We start from the raw sequence: 17,435 nt of genomic DNA, 5'->3' as shown, positions 1-17,435 counted from the left end.
TGGAACCTACTTCTGAATTGCCTTTGTCACAAGTTGGTTTGCATTCTGTTCCTTGTGATAAAGAAGAGTTGTGCGATAGTACTTCACTTATATCCATTCCACAACTAGTGAATGAACATGCTACTTTTAATATTGATTCTCCATGTACTGAATTTAAGCATGTTATTCACACGTCCAGCGAGAATGATGAACTTCAATTTCAATCTTCTTTAAATACATTGGGCTATATTCTGTTTGATGATTCTTGTGAGCTCAATTATTTGAAGGCCAAAATATTAACTCATTCTGATTTGCCATGTCCTCGTAATGTTATTTTTCACATCTTTGGCAAATATAATGATAGCGACATTTATTTGGTGCACAAAGTTTACATTCGTTCAGATATGCAACCCTCTGTTGTTGTGCCAAGAAAATGCAAACTGGAGAGTAGTGTTAGGACCACTGATGTTACTTCAAGTTTGTTTTGCTTTTGTCCAAAGACACAGGTTGGTTTTGAAGAAGGGGAGCAAGATTTGCACCACATGGAGAAACCGAGGACGGTTTTCCGTGAAGAAGGGGAGGATGATGTGACCATGGCTACTACGGATACAACCATTGCTCACATCATGCATGAACAAGAAGACATCGAGATCAAGTACTCCAAGTGCTGGAATCCGATTCGGCCACCTACTACACTGCTGACTTCAAACGGCCACCGAATCTGCATACGACCTCCGTTTTCAGCCCGTGAGTACTTGATGGAAAGCTCTTGGAGCCCTCTTTCTAACAAATCCAGCCTCTTCTCTGAATTCCATCTCGTGTGGCCGGAATCACAGGAACAAGGTGCTGCGTCACCTATAATGGGCCTATGGGCTTGTAACTTCATTTGGGACCCCGGCCCAGGTGGGGCCCATGTGGGGTGCGCCCCAAGCTGGTGGAGCACGATCCTAGGCACCCCTAGGTCGTCCTCCACCCCTATATATAGCTAGTTACCCCTTCAGGGTTTCTCGGGTTTTGATTAATTGTAAGTTTAGCCATTGCTACTTCGCTTGCAGCGCGCGTGTTGGCTAGACCGTCCGTCTGCTTGTTCTTCGGAACCCCAACTTATCATTTGTATTAAATTCCTATTTGCAATATCAGATTGCTTTTATCTTGTTCTTGCTTGTTTCTTCGATTTGCTTGCAGGAATAGGGTTGATCTGCACCGGCAAGATCAACAACCCACGGAGAGGTGTATCGATCGCTAAGGCGCAACACAACGTCTCGTACGGTTGTAGTCGGATCGTCAACGTTTCTCCTAAATCGTAGTTATCACAACTCACCGAAAGATCGGGCCAACAACAGCCTTGAGTGTCGAGAGGAACTCAGGGTTCATCACCCAAGACGTGGCCATCCAACCAACTTGCCAGGTGCCCGGTTAGACCGAGCCCAGCCTGGTCAGATAGACTAGGGCACGCTAGTTAGACCGCCCTGGAGCCCATGGTCAAACCGACCTTGGACAAAAAATAAGATGAATAAAATTATCGAACCAAGCCCTCATGCAAATGACCTACTGTGGTATTTTGATCACTTATTTACCAAAGTCACTACCCCTCTTGATAGTATGTCAAAGTTAGAAATAAACTTAGCAAAAATTCAATCGCCCAACGCCTCGATCGATTAAAATAATCAGGCTAGATTTACCACCTTATTCCATTAATTTCTTTGCGCCATAAATTTTAATCCATGGTAATCATCCTTGGCATATACATCATTGGCATATACATCATGTGGTTCTAACTCAATTATATCACTCAAATAGAATAGTTAGTCTATAATTAGCACTTATCATTAATTACCAAAATTAATAATAGGGACTAGATGCTTCGCCCCCTCGCCCTATTTTTTTTAAATGTTAATGATTGGATGTACTTTAATGAGGGTATTTTAAATTTGGAACAATTGCTTTAAATTTTTGCTGCTAGTATTTTAAATTTGCATTGGACTTATAAGGTTGGTTTTTTCTGGGATAGAGGGATACTCGTCGACTTGTGTTACACGATCACCATGATTGCTTATGTATTCATTTTCGATCCTCATCTATTTATACTACTAGAATATATTAAACCCAAATTAAAATGCTGTATTTTCCAACAAGTTCATGTGGTAAGCAAAATGATTCTTCAAACTGAAGCAAAGCACCAACCTCTTGATTGCTGGCTGGATTCATAAAGAGCTTACTCTCTCCGTCTTAAAATAATAAAGTAACCTAGGATCGGATAAGACATGTCCAGATTTATAGTACTAGATTGAGTCTCATTCGATTTTGGTTGCTATATTTTATAACGATGGGAATATTTCTGACTAATTAATTATAATGCTAACAGACAAGCTCCCTGCCAGTCCCCCTCACTCTGGGACTCATAAAGAGCTTATTCTCTCCGTCTTAAAATATAGTAACCTAGGACCGAATAAGACATATCCAGATTTATAGTTATAGATTGAGTCTCGTTCGATTTTGGGTTGCTATATTTTATAACGGCGGGAATATTTCTGACTAATCTCTACTATCGAAATTTGAGCAAAATCTCGAGCTAATAGCCCCTCCACGTGGCATCATGCAATTGCAGCGTTTGTCCTCTTCCCGCAGCCGTCGGATCGCGGATCGCCGGTTAAAAATTGCTGTGGTGGAGCTCGTTGTAATATACAAAGTTTAAGGGTCTATTTTGAAAAAAAAGCTAATCCATATCTGTCCATCTCTCCTCTCTCGCCTTGCACACGAGCCTCAGCCTGTGCGCTCCGAGTCCTCCGACGCCGCCGCCTCTTCACGCCCCTCGCCACCGCTGCTATCGCTCCTCTCCATCCACGCCACCTTGGCCCACCTCCCTCCATGTGCCCAGTGAGTGCCCTGCGAGTCCCTCTCCTTCCACGCGCCGACGAGCCGCTGTCCCCTCCTCGTCGTCGCTGGATGGGGACGAGGAGCTCGGTGACGGCGCGCGGGATTGGGGAGCAGCTCTCCGGCAGCGATGAGCTCCAACGATGCCGCCACCTCTCCCCTCAATCTTGACGGCGGCATGGCGACGGGGCTCCTCGAGCGGCTGCGGCGCAGATCCAGCCCACACCGCTGCCCAGGGGCGGAGCTAGAGAAGAATGGAGGGGGTGCACCAGCAGCACCACTAGTACTCCCTCCGTTCTAAAATATAACAATTTTTAGCATTTAGGATTTGTCCCAAAATATATAACAATTTATCCACCAATATTCTCTTCTCAACCAATCACTTTTCCCACCTACATTCACTACTCATCCAAACTTTCTTAATAATCGTGTCCAACTCTAAAACTTTTTATATTTTTGAACGGAGGGAGTAATTTATATATTTTTTAAAGCAATATTATAGTAAATTATAATTTTTTTGCGTGTTGTTATCATCAGCAATAACAGTGGAATGCACTAACAAAGAAGCAGAGATAAAAAACTGCACTAACCATAACCATTCGATCTGGAAAAAAAGAGAGCTATTATCGCGTAATTGAAAAGTGAAGGAGCTATTCAAATGAATCCATTAACTGGTAAAGAGTTAGTAAATAGAACAGAAGATAGAGGAGGCAAGGAATTGCCTGTGCCCAGCCTCGGTGACATCCCATCATCTTGCTGAGGCGTCGATTAGTCATCCAGGATTAATTGTGGCATTGGCGGTAAGAGGCGAGGATTAATTGTGGCATTAGCGGCAAGAGGTGTCGGCACTGGTAGGGACAAAGAGGAAGAGCGAGTTGCCAGAAAGAAAAAAAAAAGAGAAGAGGCGTGCGTGTGCGTACGTCCTCACGCTGATGCGGCAAGCAGGACTGAATTGGGCTCCTATCGTGGTTGTAGTTGTAGGCCGTTCGTGCTTCAATGGCCTGATTTCTAGCGTGGGGGTACACCAAGCTTAGCTGAGGGGGTGCACATATGGTTACAAAGGGGTATTAAGCACTAATTTTTCTTTTGCAACCGGGTGCCTAGGAACCCTATAACACTACTTAGCTTCGTCCCTACCGCTGCCCCCTCCTCCTCGTCGTTGGATGGGAGCGAGGAGGTCGGTGGTGGCGTTCAGGAGAAGGGCATTACAGCGAGCTAAAAAGGAGATGATGATATGTCTATAAAGGCAATATATTTTGGTCTATCCGTGTTCTTCAAACCAGGTATATGCATGTCACATTTTAATGCATGTGTAGTGGTTTATTTTTAATGCTAAGAGAGTAACAGATCAACACATAATGTGTATATGCCTTCTTTGCTGTATAATCTGTGGATAGTAGTTAAATGCCAACAGAATCGAGACCATATCCTAATTATATTCTGTTGTTTATCCATCTTCCTTGACAGTTCTTGCATTGTATGTGTCAGCTCATGTGTGAAGTGTTGTGGTTACAAATTAGTTTTTGACTTTTATCTCTACTTAAATTTGCCGTTTTACAATATCAGGTTTTTACTGAGAGGTGCTGCACAAGTGTTATGTTGTTATGTACTAGAATCTGTTGGGAATAGTCCCACATTGCTAATCTAGAGGAAGTTGAACCAAACTTAAAAGTGGGGGGAGCCCTCACCTCTTGAGCTAGCTTTTGGTGTAGCAAGGCTTTCTCCCGGTTGGGCCAACGTCTCCTGGTTTTGGGCCAACAAGTGGTATCAGAGGCAAACCCACAATTTCTAGTGCTTGTGCACACTCAGGGTGGTGTAAGCCCAAAGCCCAGTGGACTGCGGGTGTGAGGCCCATATGTGCCCGTGTGTGGGGCCGGTCAATGGACCGCGGGTGTGAGTCCCGTATGTGCGCGTGTGTGGGGCCGGTCAGGGCTAAGGGGCGCCAATGTGTGACGGGGGAGATAATGTTGGGACTTATTCCCAACAGAATCTAATGTGTGTTGGGTGGTGTAAGCCCAAAGCCCAGTGGACCACGGGTGTGAGGCCCGTATTTGCCCGTGTACGGGGCCGGTCAGTGGACCGCGCGTGTGTGGGGCCGGTCAGGGCTAAGGGGCACCAATGTGTGACGGGGGAGATAATGTGGGACTTATTCCCAACAGAATCTAATTTGTGTTCAGCTGGAATGGTACTTTACATTTTGCTTAGTGGAGTGCCGCCATTTCTGGAATATCAGGTGTTAAATTTGAAATCCAATATATTTCTGGAATTGCTAAAGGAATATTTGATGCAGTTCTGAAGGGTCACATTGATTTTCAATCAGTTCTAAAGATATCTGATAGTGCAAAGGATCTTATAGAAAAAAAAAAGCTCTCTCATTGTTCTTCAGAGCGTTTGAAGGACCATGAAGTGCTAAGTATATTTGACATATTTCTTCACCTAAATTTGTTGGCCCTTTGTTTCATTGCCTGTCTATATAGCTGAGTAGCTCTGCATTTTTGTCATAACATATATTGATGCATAATTTTTATTTTCACTAATTATTTAATATGCACAAACCTTTTGATTTTTTGACTGATATATATGTTAATATCAGGACATCCTTGGATCTGTGAAAAATGGAGTTGCCACTTATCAAGCTCTAGATAACAGTGTTATCTCTTGGCCCAAACAATTCTCTGCAATGAACAAGTTAAAAAAGTTGGCTTTGAGAGTGAGTGCTTCATCTACCCATATGTTGCTTCCATATTGCTGCTATGATATTTGTATCATATCATCTTAGTCAATATCGTCGATTGGCCTTCACTAGAATCCCTTTGTATGCCATGCCATATTGTCATTCTTCTTTGGATCCTTATGATAATAAAATAAGTTAATTTTGGTCAATGTCAACATTGAGAGCTGCTCAAGGCTGATCATATGATTTTATTGCAATATCAGTCATCACTATGCCGCCACCTATATTCTAAGTCTTTAGTTCCATTCCTAACTACCATATTGCAAACATCAAAGAATAAAGATTTAATAATCAGACTAGCATGCACCATCACTTGGTTTAACATTAATTTGCAAAATAGAAATGATCAATGGCTGCCAAAGTCCATTCTTTGTTTTCAGAGATGTGAAAGTTCTATCAAATGATAGCAAACGTGGGACTATTGTTTTTCTTTGGGTGACTCTTACTGGATCTTTTTATAGTGAGGATCATGCTGAGTTGAGGAGTCTTCCTTCACACCCTCATTCCCATCTTAAAATGGTCTACATTACAGGATTTTATGGTCAGAAAGATCAACTGGAGCTGGCACTTTATATTCTCCGAAACTCTGTCAGGCTAAAGTCAATGAAGATAAATCCAAAGCCTATAATTGCTGAATATCTTGGAGAGGTGAGAGAAAGTGAAGGATTTTTCTTTCTGGGATGGCTACCAGGTTGCTCTTAAGTTTCTCTGCAAAGAGGATCGCTATAATGTTGTTGATGTTAAGGAAGTTGGCCTTAGTGTTATTGAGAGCGCACCAGATCTCTAGCTAAACTGGTCCAATATGTATCAAGTTCCTAGCAGAAAACTCTTGCCAGCAAAGAAGGCAAGAAAGAAAATGCATAGACCCTTGAATTTTATTGAATAGTTAGTTTATATGAAACTTTCTTTACTGAATATATGCTACGCGTGCCTCCAAAAATTACGTATGTTTGGAATTTGAAATAAAAAGTACCAAACAAATTTGGAGTGTGTTGAATTTTTTTTCTTCTTTAGTGACAATAATGTTTATATATTTTTTGTCAAGTGCCTTGTTCAACTTCCCTAAACTATATATCTCTGTTTCCACCTGTTGGCCATGAGAAAATGTTCAAATAAATAGAACAATCACCGTAAGGCGCGGCTTTTGCCGCGCCGTGTTTTCTAGTTTATATATCTAAAGCTGGCTAATCTCCTTGCCAGCTTGGTCCATCTTTTACCCGTTTATTTACTGCCACGTGTCCCTCCACCATTTAGACAACCGGCCTAGCATAAACTCCGTGCGTGCAGCATACATGCCTCCGTTGCCATTCAGGAATAATAGGGAGTAACGGTGTGTGCCTCTCGTGTGAAAATCATGCACTTTCTAGACGTCTCGCTTGCCCACGTTGGTTCATGGGCAATTGCAGTGCTTTTGCACTATGCCGACCGAGCCAACCGTGCAGTAAGCTCACATATTGTCACATGCATGTGCATAAACTAAACCGTAACTTGTATGAAGAAAAGAAATAAACAAATTAATTATATATAAAAATTAAATTTCAATATAGACGGTTCAAATACAAGAGGTGAGGGTATAAATATTTTTTATTCTATCGCATCTGCAGATTTAACTTCATAGTAAGTAAATGAGAGATTTCCCGCAAAAAGAAAAGAGAGATTCCAACAAGTTAACCTGTATTTCTTAAAAAAATTAAAACAATTTTTTTTAAAAAAAATAATAGAAAGCAAGTATATAATAAAAACTATTTTATTCTAATCATAACAACTTAGATGCTAAACTTTAAAAAGTACAAAAGCAATGTAGAATGTTCAGGAAATACACCTTTATATATATTAAAATATCATCCTCACCGCTGATAAGTTAAAACTTAAAACAATATTATTCTATAGCATGATATATGTTATTCTTCGGTGTTCTACAAACTCATCTAGAAAACACTAAAGGATACTTCCAATGTAAGATATTTGCATATATTTGATATAAATCTTTACACTAATTGCTATAAATAAATCCCATATTCCAAATAATATCTAAATGAAACATTAGAGGCTAAATTAGCATGCGTGCCAACAGGCACGCTCATTTTCTAGTTAATTATAATGCTAACAGGCAAGCTCCCTGCCAGTCCCCCTCACTCTGTCACCTACTTTCGCAAAACCATTAGTCCTTCTGATTACACATAATGGGAGGATAATGTTACTTAGGCTGTGTTTAGATCCAAAGTTTGGATCTAAATTTTAGTCCTTTTCCATCATATGAACCTATCATAAACACACAACTTTTCAGTCACATCATCTCCAATTTCAACCAAAATCCTAACTTTGCGCTGAACTAAACACAGCTGTGGAGATTATGGATACCCCATATCTACACGGCATATATAGTCCGACTGGGTACGGGATACCAGATATAGATAGAATATCTTTAAGAGGACTCGGGTTAGGTTCTAAACTTGTATGTCAAGGAAATATCCGGGATCCTAGTCGGTTACGATTGTATTTTATCTGTAATCACATATTCCGTTAGGGATATGGATTGTATTTTGTAATACGGACCCCTTCCCCTATATAAGGAGGGGTCCGGGTCCCTTTGGGGACACGATTTTCTCCCAGATCATACGATCAATAATACACTCGGCGGATCAATCCCCGGACAGGAGTAGGGTATTACTTCTTGATTAAGAAGGCCTGAACCTGTATAAAATTCCTTGTCTCTAAACCCATTCACTTTTCAAGCTTGATACCCACCCCCTTTTAGTATTGCCGAAATCTTGTTTCGACAGTTGGCGCGCCAGGTAGGGGTAGCGTCAAGTTTTTCGCCGATTAGTGCGATGGGTTCCGTCTCCGGCATCGACGACTTCGTCTTCCCTCCCGGGCAGGCGTTCCGGTTCGGCAGCCTCGACTTCATCACCAACGACTTCGGCAAGATTTCTCTCCTTGACTTGGATTCAAACCAGTCAGGGAGAGACCAGGTCTCAGCCCCGTTCGGTATTCCGAACTCGACCGAGATCTACCCCAAGCTTATCTCGATCGAGTCGGCTCCAAACCACTCGGACGAGATCCCATCTACTTCAACACCACCAGATCAAGACGATGGGGCTTACCCGCCAATCCTGATGAAACTCCCCGACGATCTGGCTACCGTCTTCACTACAAGGACGTCTTCTCCCTGTAGGCCTAGGCGGGATCCGGCTTTAGCACCGATCCGGCCTAGCTCCAGGGAAGTCGGCGTCATACTCCAGCCACTCGGTACGGTTTCGACGGATCAATTGGAAGGCTACTTCAGCTCCCCCGGCGTCGACTCACGACCGACAGAGATCGTAGAGTATGATGAATTTGGCTACCGCTACGACAACCGCGACCTCGACGACTTCGACGAAAGCTTTGAAGATAACTACACCCCTCTCTACTTCGGTGTCTTCATGGCCGATAACGAGACGGAAGAACAACGCCAAGCCCGAGAAGCAGAAGCACGACGCGTACAACAGGAGGCCGAGCGACGCCGACTGGAAGAGGAGCGCCAAGCACAAGAGCAAGAACGGCTGCAGCGTGAGCAACAGGAACGCGAACGGGCTGCAAAGGAGGCTGAGGACCGACGACAACGAGCCTTGGACGCAGGGCGATGAGCGCGAGAACTCATCGGGCAGCAAGACGTTGAGGGGATAGCGGTCTTCCGCACCCCTCAACAGAACGCGGTTGCGGCGATCACTCTCCTCGACACCCTCCTCAAGGAAGACGCACTCAACCAAGCTGATCACGTCGTCAACATCTTGAACCAGACCAAGACCATGATTGCTGCCTCGGTCCCGGTTAACTCCGCAAGCGTCCGCACCCCGATTGGCAGCCGAGTCCCATATCTTCGATCTCAAGATTATCACCAGCCAAGCCTCAGCATCGCTGGCGCGGGATCCAATCGCAGGAGCAGGGGTCACAACGAGCGATCTGTCTACTCGCCTCCCGAACGACACAGGAAGCGCCGAGTCGAACGACCTCGCTCCCCACCTCGTAGGCGCCCCGTTGATCTTCTTGATACGATCAACCAGCGCCGCCCAGCACGAGGCTACGCCTACCGCCATTCACTGGATCGCTATGACGACGACATGGATGGAGTCGCTGCCTTTACCAATGACCTGCGTCGAGTGGATTGGCTAGCCGGCTTCAAGCCGACTGGAATCGAGAAGTATGACGGCACCACTAATCCGGAGTCTTGGCTCACCGTCTACGGTCTCGCAATTCGCGCAGCAGGAGGAGACAACAAAGCCATGGCAAACTACTTGCCTGTGGCTCTAGCGGATTCTGCCCGGTCCTGGCTTCACGGGTCACCCCGTTGCACGATCGGATCATGGGCGGAACTTCGCGACCACTTCATCGCCAACTACCAGGGCACCTTTGAACGCCCTGGCACACAGTTTGATCTCTACAACGTGATTCAGAAATCTGGAGAATCCCTTCGAGATTATATCCGGCGCTTTTCTGAACAACGCAACAAGATCTCCGACATTACCGACGACGTCATCATTGCCGCTTTCACCAAGGGGATTCGTCACGAAGATCTAGTCGACAAGTTCGGGTGCAAGCCTCCCAGGACGGTCAAGCAGATGTTCGACAAAGCCAACGAGTATACCAAAGCTGAAGATGCCATCATCGCGTCCAAGCAGTCGGGTACCACTTGGAAGCCAAAGAAAGATGCGCCAACTACGGGAGGGGGTGGAAGTAATAATCACAAGGACCATAAGCGTAAACCCGAGGAACCTTTTGCGACTACTACACAATCCTCCCGACAACGTTCGCGCGTCAACACTTTTGACAAGATCATGAACTCCCAATGTCCGCATCACCCCAACTCCAATCATGCAGCCAAAGATTGCTTCGTCTACAGACAGTTTGCAGAACAATACGCCAAGAATGCACGGAAGGCCTCTGACGGAGATCAAAGCACGTCAAAAAAGAAGGACGACGACGATGATGCCTCGACAGGTTTTCAAGACCATCGCAAGGAGCTCAACCACATCTTTGGCGGACCTCTGGCTTATGAATCTAAAAGAAAACAAAAGCTGACTGAACGGGAGATTAATGCTGTTCAGCCTTATACGCCCCAATATCTTCGGTGGTCGGAGACAACAATCAAGTTTGACCGCTCGGATCATCCAGACTGAGTGGTCCACCCGAGGCGGTACCCCCTGGTACTGGACCCAGTGGTTCGCAACGTCAAGCTTCGCAAATCCCTCATCGATGGCGGGAGTGCACTCAACATCCTCTTCGCCAAAACCCTGGACGACATGCAGATCCCTCGCACAGAATTGAAACCGAGTAATGTGCCCTTTCACGAGTCATTCCAGGGTTATCCGCTACGCCACTCGGCCAGATCACTCTTCCGGTCACCTTCGGTACTCGGGAGAACTTCCGCACAGAAAACGTCTGCTTCGAAGTCGCTGATTTCGAGACGGCGTATCATGCCATACTCGGGCGCCCGACGTTAGCCAAATTTATGGCTGTCCCGCACTATACCTACATGATAATGAAGATGCCCGGTCCTCGAGGAGTCATATCCCTACGGAGCGACATCAAACAAGCCGTCACATGCGACAAGGAAAGCTGCGAGATGGCCCAAACCCACGAGATCGCGATCGCCCGAGAAGACATCCGACTGGCTGCAACCACGGCAAGCGAAGGGGAAGTGCCTACAACCAAGATCTCAAAGAGTGGAGAAAGTGAAGCCAAGACCAAGAAAATTCCTCTAGATCCTTCTGATCCTACTAAAACTGCTGTAATAGGCGCTGAGTTAGATTGTAAATAGGAAAGCGCGCTCATCACCTTTCTTCAAAATAATAAAGATATCTTTGCGTGGAAACCATCCGATATGCCTGGTATTCCTAGAGAGGTGATTGAGCACTCTTTGCTTGTTAAGGAAGACGCTAAACCCATCAAACAACGACTCTGCCGCTTTGCACAAGACAGGAAGGACGCGATCAAGGAGGAATTGACCAAGCTGTTAGCAGCAGGCTTCATCAAAGAAGTCCTTCATCCCGACTGGCTGGCTAACCCAGTCCTGGTTCGGAAGAAGACCGGGCAATGGTGCATGTGTGTCGATTACACCGACCTCAACAAGTCTTGCCCCAAAGATCCTTTTGGTTGCCTCGCATTGACCAGGTAGTCGACTCGACCGCCGGCTGCGAGCTACTCAGTTTTTTGGATTGCTACTCAGGATATCATCAGATCCGATTGAAGGAATCCGACTGCTTGAAGACTTCATTCATCACGCCCTTTGGGGCCTACTGCTATATCACTATGCCTTTTGGATTGAAGAACGCAGAAGCAACTTACCAACGCATGATCCAGAGATGTTTTTCAACTCAGATCGGTCGCAACGTTGAAGCTTATGTGGATGATGTAGTCGTCAAGACCAAGCAGAAAGATGATTTGATCACGGACCTAGAAGAAACCTTTGCGAGCATCCGCGCTTTCAGGATGAAATTAAACCCTGAAAAATGCACCTTCGGAGTACCGTCAGGGAAGCTGCTTGGATTTATGGTGTCTCATAGAGGCATACAAGCCAACCTGGAGAAAATCAACGCCATCCTCAACATGAAACCGCCGAGCTCCCAGAAAGATGTCCAAAAGCTGACTGGTTGCATGGCGGCGCTCAGCCGGTTCGTTTCACGACTCGGCGAGCGGGGGATGCCCTTCTTCAAGCTGTTAAAGAAAACAGACAATTTCCAGTGGGGACCCGAAGCACAGAAAGCCTTTGAAGACTTCAAGAAACTTCTCACCACTCCACCTGTTTTGGCCTTACCACATCCGCAAGAGCCGCTATTGTTGTATGTATCGGCAACTTCTCAGGTTGTGAGCACGGTCTTGGTTGTTGAGCGTGAAGAAGAAGGCCATGTCCAGAAAGTCCAGCGACCAATCTACTTCGTTAGCGAGGTTTTGGCCGACTCCAAGACGAGATATCCTCAGGTCCAGAAGCTATTATATGGTGTTCTAATTACCGTCAGGAAATTATCTCACTACTTCCAAGGTCACTCGGTCACGGTGGTTACATCGTTTCCACTCGGGGATATACTTCACAATCGCGAAGCAAATGGGCGGATCACAAAATGGGCCTTAGAACTGATGTCCTTGGATATATCGTTCAAGCCGCGAACTTCGATCAAGTCCCAAGCTTTAGCCGACTTCGTCGCCGAGTGGACCGAGTGCCAAGAAGATATGCCCAAGGAGAAGATGGAGTATTGGACTATGCACTTTGGCGGGTCGAAGAGACTTTCGGGCACTGGGGCTGGGGTTGTTTTAATTTCCCCGACTGGAGAAAGATTGAGCTACGTGTTGTGGATACATTTTTCTGCATCTCACAACGTGGCAGAATATGAGGCGCTTCTTCACGGACTACGGATTGCAATCTCTTTGGGAATTAGGCGTTTGATAGTTCGTGGAGATTCACAGTTGGTTGTTAATCAAGTTATGAAAGAGTGGTCCTGCCTTGATGACAACATGACCACTTATCGACAAGAGGTACGCAAGTTGGAGGATAAGTTTGATGGACTCGAACTAACCCATGTTCTTCGGCACAATAACGAAGCAGCCGACAGATTAGCTAATTTTGGATCAAAACGCGAAGCAGCTCCTTCCGACGTGTTCGTCGAACATCTTTACGAACCGACCATACCAAGAAAAGAAACGGTTGAGGCCACGGACGCTCAAGACATAGTTATGATTGAAGCCGACTGGAGAGAGCCCCTTATACAATTTCTGACCAAACAAGAACTCCCCCAAGATAAGGATGAAGCCGAGCGGATCTCCAGGCGTAGCAGGCTCTATATTATTCATGAGGCCGAGCAGTACAAGAAAAGTCCATCAGGAATCCTGCAATGCTGTGTGTCTTTGGAGGAAGGGAGACAATTGTTGAAGGATATACATTCTGATATCTGTGGCAATCACACTTCTGCACGGACCATTGTCGACAAGGCTTACCGGCAAGGTTTTTTCTGGCCTACAGCTGTGTCCAATGCTGACAAGATTGTGCGGACATGTGAAGGTTGTCAATTTTTCGCTAGACAAACTCATCTGCCAGCCCAAGAGTTGCAAACCATCCCATTGTCTTGGCCGTTTGCGGTTTGGGGGCTTGACATGGTCGGCCCGTTTAAAAAGGCAGTCGGCGGTTATACTCATCTCTTTGTGGCTGTCGACAAATTCTCCAAGTGGATTGAAGCTAAACCGGTCATCACAATCACGACAGACAAGGCTAGAGATTTCTTCATCAACATTGTGCATCGGTTTGGGGTACCTAATCGGATCATCACTGACAATGGCACTCAATTCACTGGCGGAGTATTTAAAGACTTCTGTGAAGACTTCGGCATTAAAATCTGTTACGCCTCCGTAGCGCACCCTATGAGCAATGGACAAGTCGAACGAGCCAATGGCATGGTACTCCAAGGAATAAAGGCACGAGTTTTCGACTGACTGAATCCCTATGCCGGCAAGTGGGTAGAACAGCTGCCGTCTGTACTTTGGTCCTTGCGTACCACTCTCAGTCGGGCCATGGGCCAGTCGCCTTTCTTCCTAGTTTATGGAGCAGAAGCAATGTTGCCTAGTGAGGTGGAATTTGAATCTTTACGTTTTCGCAACTTTCGCGAGGAGCGCTACGGAGAAGACCGAGTAGATGATCTAAACCAACTGGAAGAGGCCCGCGAAGCAGCCTTAATTCAGTCGGCCCGATACTTGCAAGGGTTGCGTCGTTATCATAATCGTAACATTCGATCACGAGCCTTCTTAGTCGGCGACCTGGTTCTGAGAAAAATTCAAACTACACGAGATCGGCACAAGTTATCCCTCTTATGGGAAGGGTCATTTATAATCTCCGAAGTCACTCGGCCAGGTTCCTACCGACTCAAGCGTGAAGACGGTACTCCTATCGACAACTCCTAGAATATCGAACATCTTCGTCGTTTTTATGCTTAAGTATTACTCTTGTATTTCCCTATTTTGACTGCTAACATCAAGCTTTTCCTTGAAGTTATCAGTCGGGGGCTACTATAATAATAATGGAGTGTGATTTTTATCAATTCAATTTGCTTACTTGATTTATCATTGCCTTGCTTGATTTTTTGGCTTAGTCAATAAGGACTGAAAGTTTTTTAATAACTTTTGCGGGTTTTAGGCTCAATAAGGTTTGACAAAAGCTTTTAAGAAATCAGAAGCTAAGTTCGGAATATTGAGCACAACATAAATTCATCAGTATTGTACAAATTGTGCCTCCATCATCATCATCATCATCATCAGAATCATTGTCCTCATATCATATCAATCAATATCAGTCTTTTCATCATCGGAATTATCAAATCCAATCGGCCGAAGGTTGTTTTCCTGGAATCTCTCGACTACATCAGCGGCTTTCTGCGCATCGTTGATGAGGTCGAGAGCAGCTTCTTCGCTTGTGCCATCTGCGAAGCCATCGATGGCGTCAATATCGATCTTCGGGTATAGAGACTTGGTCATCGCTAATGCCAGGCTCGCTCCCATATTTCCAGCCTCCTTGATATTCTTAAAATATGTATCCGGAGCAACTCTCAGCTTGTCGAAGATTTCGGAAGCATCGAATGTACTTGGACCATTGTTATTGAAGAACATGGCTTGGACGAGTGGGGTAGCAGCGTTGGCGACTTTATCCCTGGCCCCTTCAAGCCTTTTGATTTTGCTGACTAAGAGATCGCATTGAGCCTGCGACTTGATTTTGCGGTCTGCATTAACAGATTCACTTTAACAATTAGGCGTAAAGAAGATAATGGCTTTTGAAGTATTGATTGCTGGTACCTTCAACGTCTTTCAAAGCCGAGTCCCTCTGTCTTGCCAGTTCTGCTTTGTCATTTTCCAGAGTCTGAATCTACTTTTCCAGTTGAGATATCTTGGCAGCTTGCACTATATTGCCTCTAGTTAATCGATATTACAAAGATGGCAGCACAAGTAAGTTGGACAGAGTTTGTGTGTACCTTTTGACGAGCCACTCAGTTCAAAGTTGGATTCCTGGAGTTCGGCAATCCGATCCCTCAGATCATGCTTAGTTTTCCTGGAAAGTTCTTTGGCTTCGTGCAGCTGGTCTCTGGTAGCCTCAAGGGTTCCGAGATGAGGAACTAATTTTTCTAGGGTCGCGGTTTTCGCTTCATTCCTGAGATGGATTCTCTGCAAAAAAGTTTTACTGGCATTTGAGCTAAACAGCAAACAGGTTGAGGCTGTGAATGAAGAAACTTACGTTTACAATGCGGGTAGCCTGGTTGAGTGCCTTTTTCAGCAGGCATACTTCCTCATCTTCTTTTTGCTTATTGATCACAATTCCTTGAGGTTGCATATCGTCGTCCCACCACTTGACTAAAATGGGTGGAAGGGAATCCTCAGCTGATTGTATCCGGAGGACTTCTTCTTCGTTGCTGACCATCGGGCCTTAGGCATTTATGAAAAGCGATGAAACAACTGGAGAAAGTTTGTCGGGTCAAAATTATTTCAGATAATGTGTTTACCTGTGATGATTTCTGGTCGGGGACGAGTAGGCTCTTGTGCTTTTACAGGAGATCTGGATCCTGGGTCATTGCTGGCATCCTTTCCAAGAGGGCTGTTCGCTTGAGCTTCAACTTCAGGGATCTCTTGGCCTGGTTCTGTGCCCGACTGGTTTCTAGTCGGGGGCTCCTGGTTAACTCCGACTCCAGCTTCGGCCGACTGGTTTCCAGTCGGGGGTTCGTTGCTAGGTTCTACATTGTCGGTTGCCGATTGATGGTCACTCGGGTGATCTTTGGCAGTCGGCCCGGTTTCCTTTGAAGGATCCGTCTCCGTGTTAGTCGGATCAGAGTCTTTTCCAGAAGGATCTATGTCAGATGGCTTCCTACGAGTTTGAGTTGTGCTATCAGTATTATTTTAATAATGAGTAAGCGTCAATACAAGGAAGATCGCCAAACGATTTGTACCTGGAAGACTTCCTGATTTTCGGCATGGGACGACTGGATGTTTTCTTCTTCGGATTGGCTTGCTTCGGTTGTTTATCGGTCGCCTCTTTATTCCCAGATTTTCCAGCATCATCGCCTTCATCATCACTCAGAACCAATTTCCTCTTGCGGGAATCTGACTGGCCGGCTGGTTTAGAGGTGTTTGGTTGAGCATCAGACCGGATTTTTGGTCCTCCACTCCCCTGACCGGTTTGCTGGCGAGGTGATCGGCGCTGAGCGATTGGGGGATCCGACTTCATCAACGCGAACTCCTGAGAATAATATTTCGAATTCTCAAATGGCTTAACAAGAGACAAGAGCATGCTTTGGAGAAAGGTTGAGGTGTTTGAATACATACCGGCGGAGGAGGATTGAAGGCGTTGTAGGGCACCACAGGCAGCAAGTGCGAATAGCTGACTACGATAGCATTTGAGAAGATCTTGTACATTCTCTCCTTCATGACCTTAAAATCAAGAGAATCTAGATCTTCACGGTTTGGATCATGCTTGCCATCAAATTCGAAGGCTGTACGAGATCTTTCTTTAATTGGAGCTAGCCGGCTTTTGATAAAATGCCGGTGATCTGTTCTCCTTGTAGACCTTGATCCTTTAGCTTTATCATACGGTCCATCAGGTCTAGCGCCTGAGCGGCTTCATCTCCAATCGGCAGTGAGTTCCAAGTGTCCTGATAAACTGGAGGGAGACAGAAGTACTCGGGGAGTGCAGGCTCAGGGTTTTGTACATAGAACCAATTTGCATGCCAGCCTTTGTTCGAGGTTTTGAAGGGCATGGAAAAGTATTTTTGGCTCAAAGTTCCCGTAAGTTGGAAACCAGCCCCCCCAAGAACACATGGTCTACTCTTGTTCGGTTGGGGCTTGA

The sequence above is a fragment of the Oryza glaberrima genome, chromosome 12 (genome assembly GCF_000147395.1).
Source record: "Oryza glaberrima chromosome 12, OglaRS2, whole genome shotgun sequence".
In the NCBI taxonomy this organism is placed as follows: domain Eukaryota; kingdom Viridiplantae; phylum Streptophyta; class Magnoliopsida; order Poales; family Poaceae; genus Oryza; species Oryza glaberrima.
The sequence above is the reverse complement of the archived record's forward strand: the minus strand, read 5'-3'. Positions refer to the sequence as shown.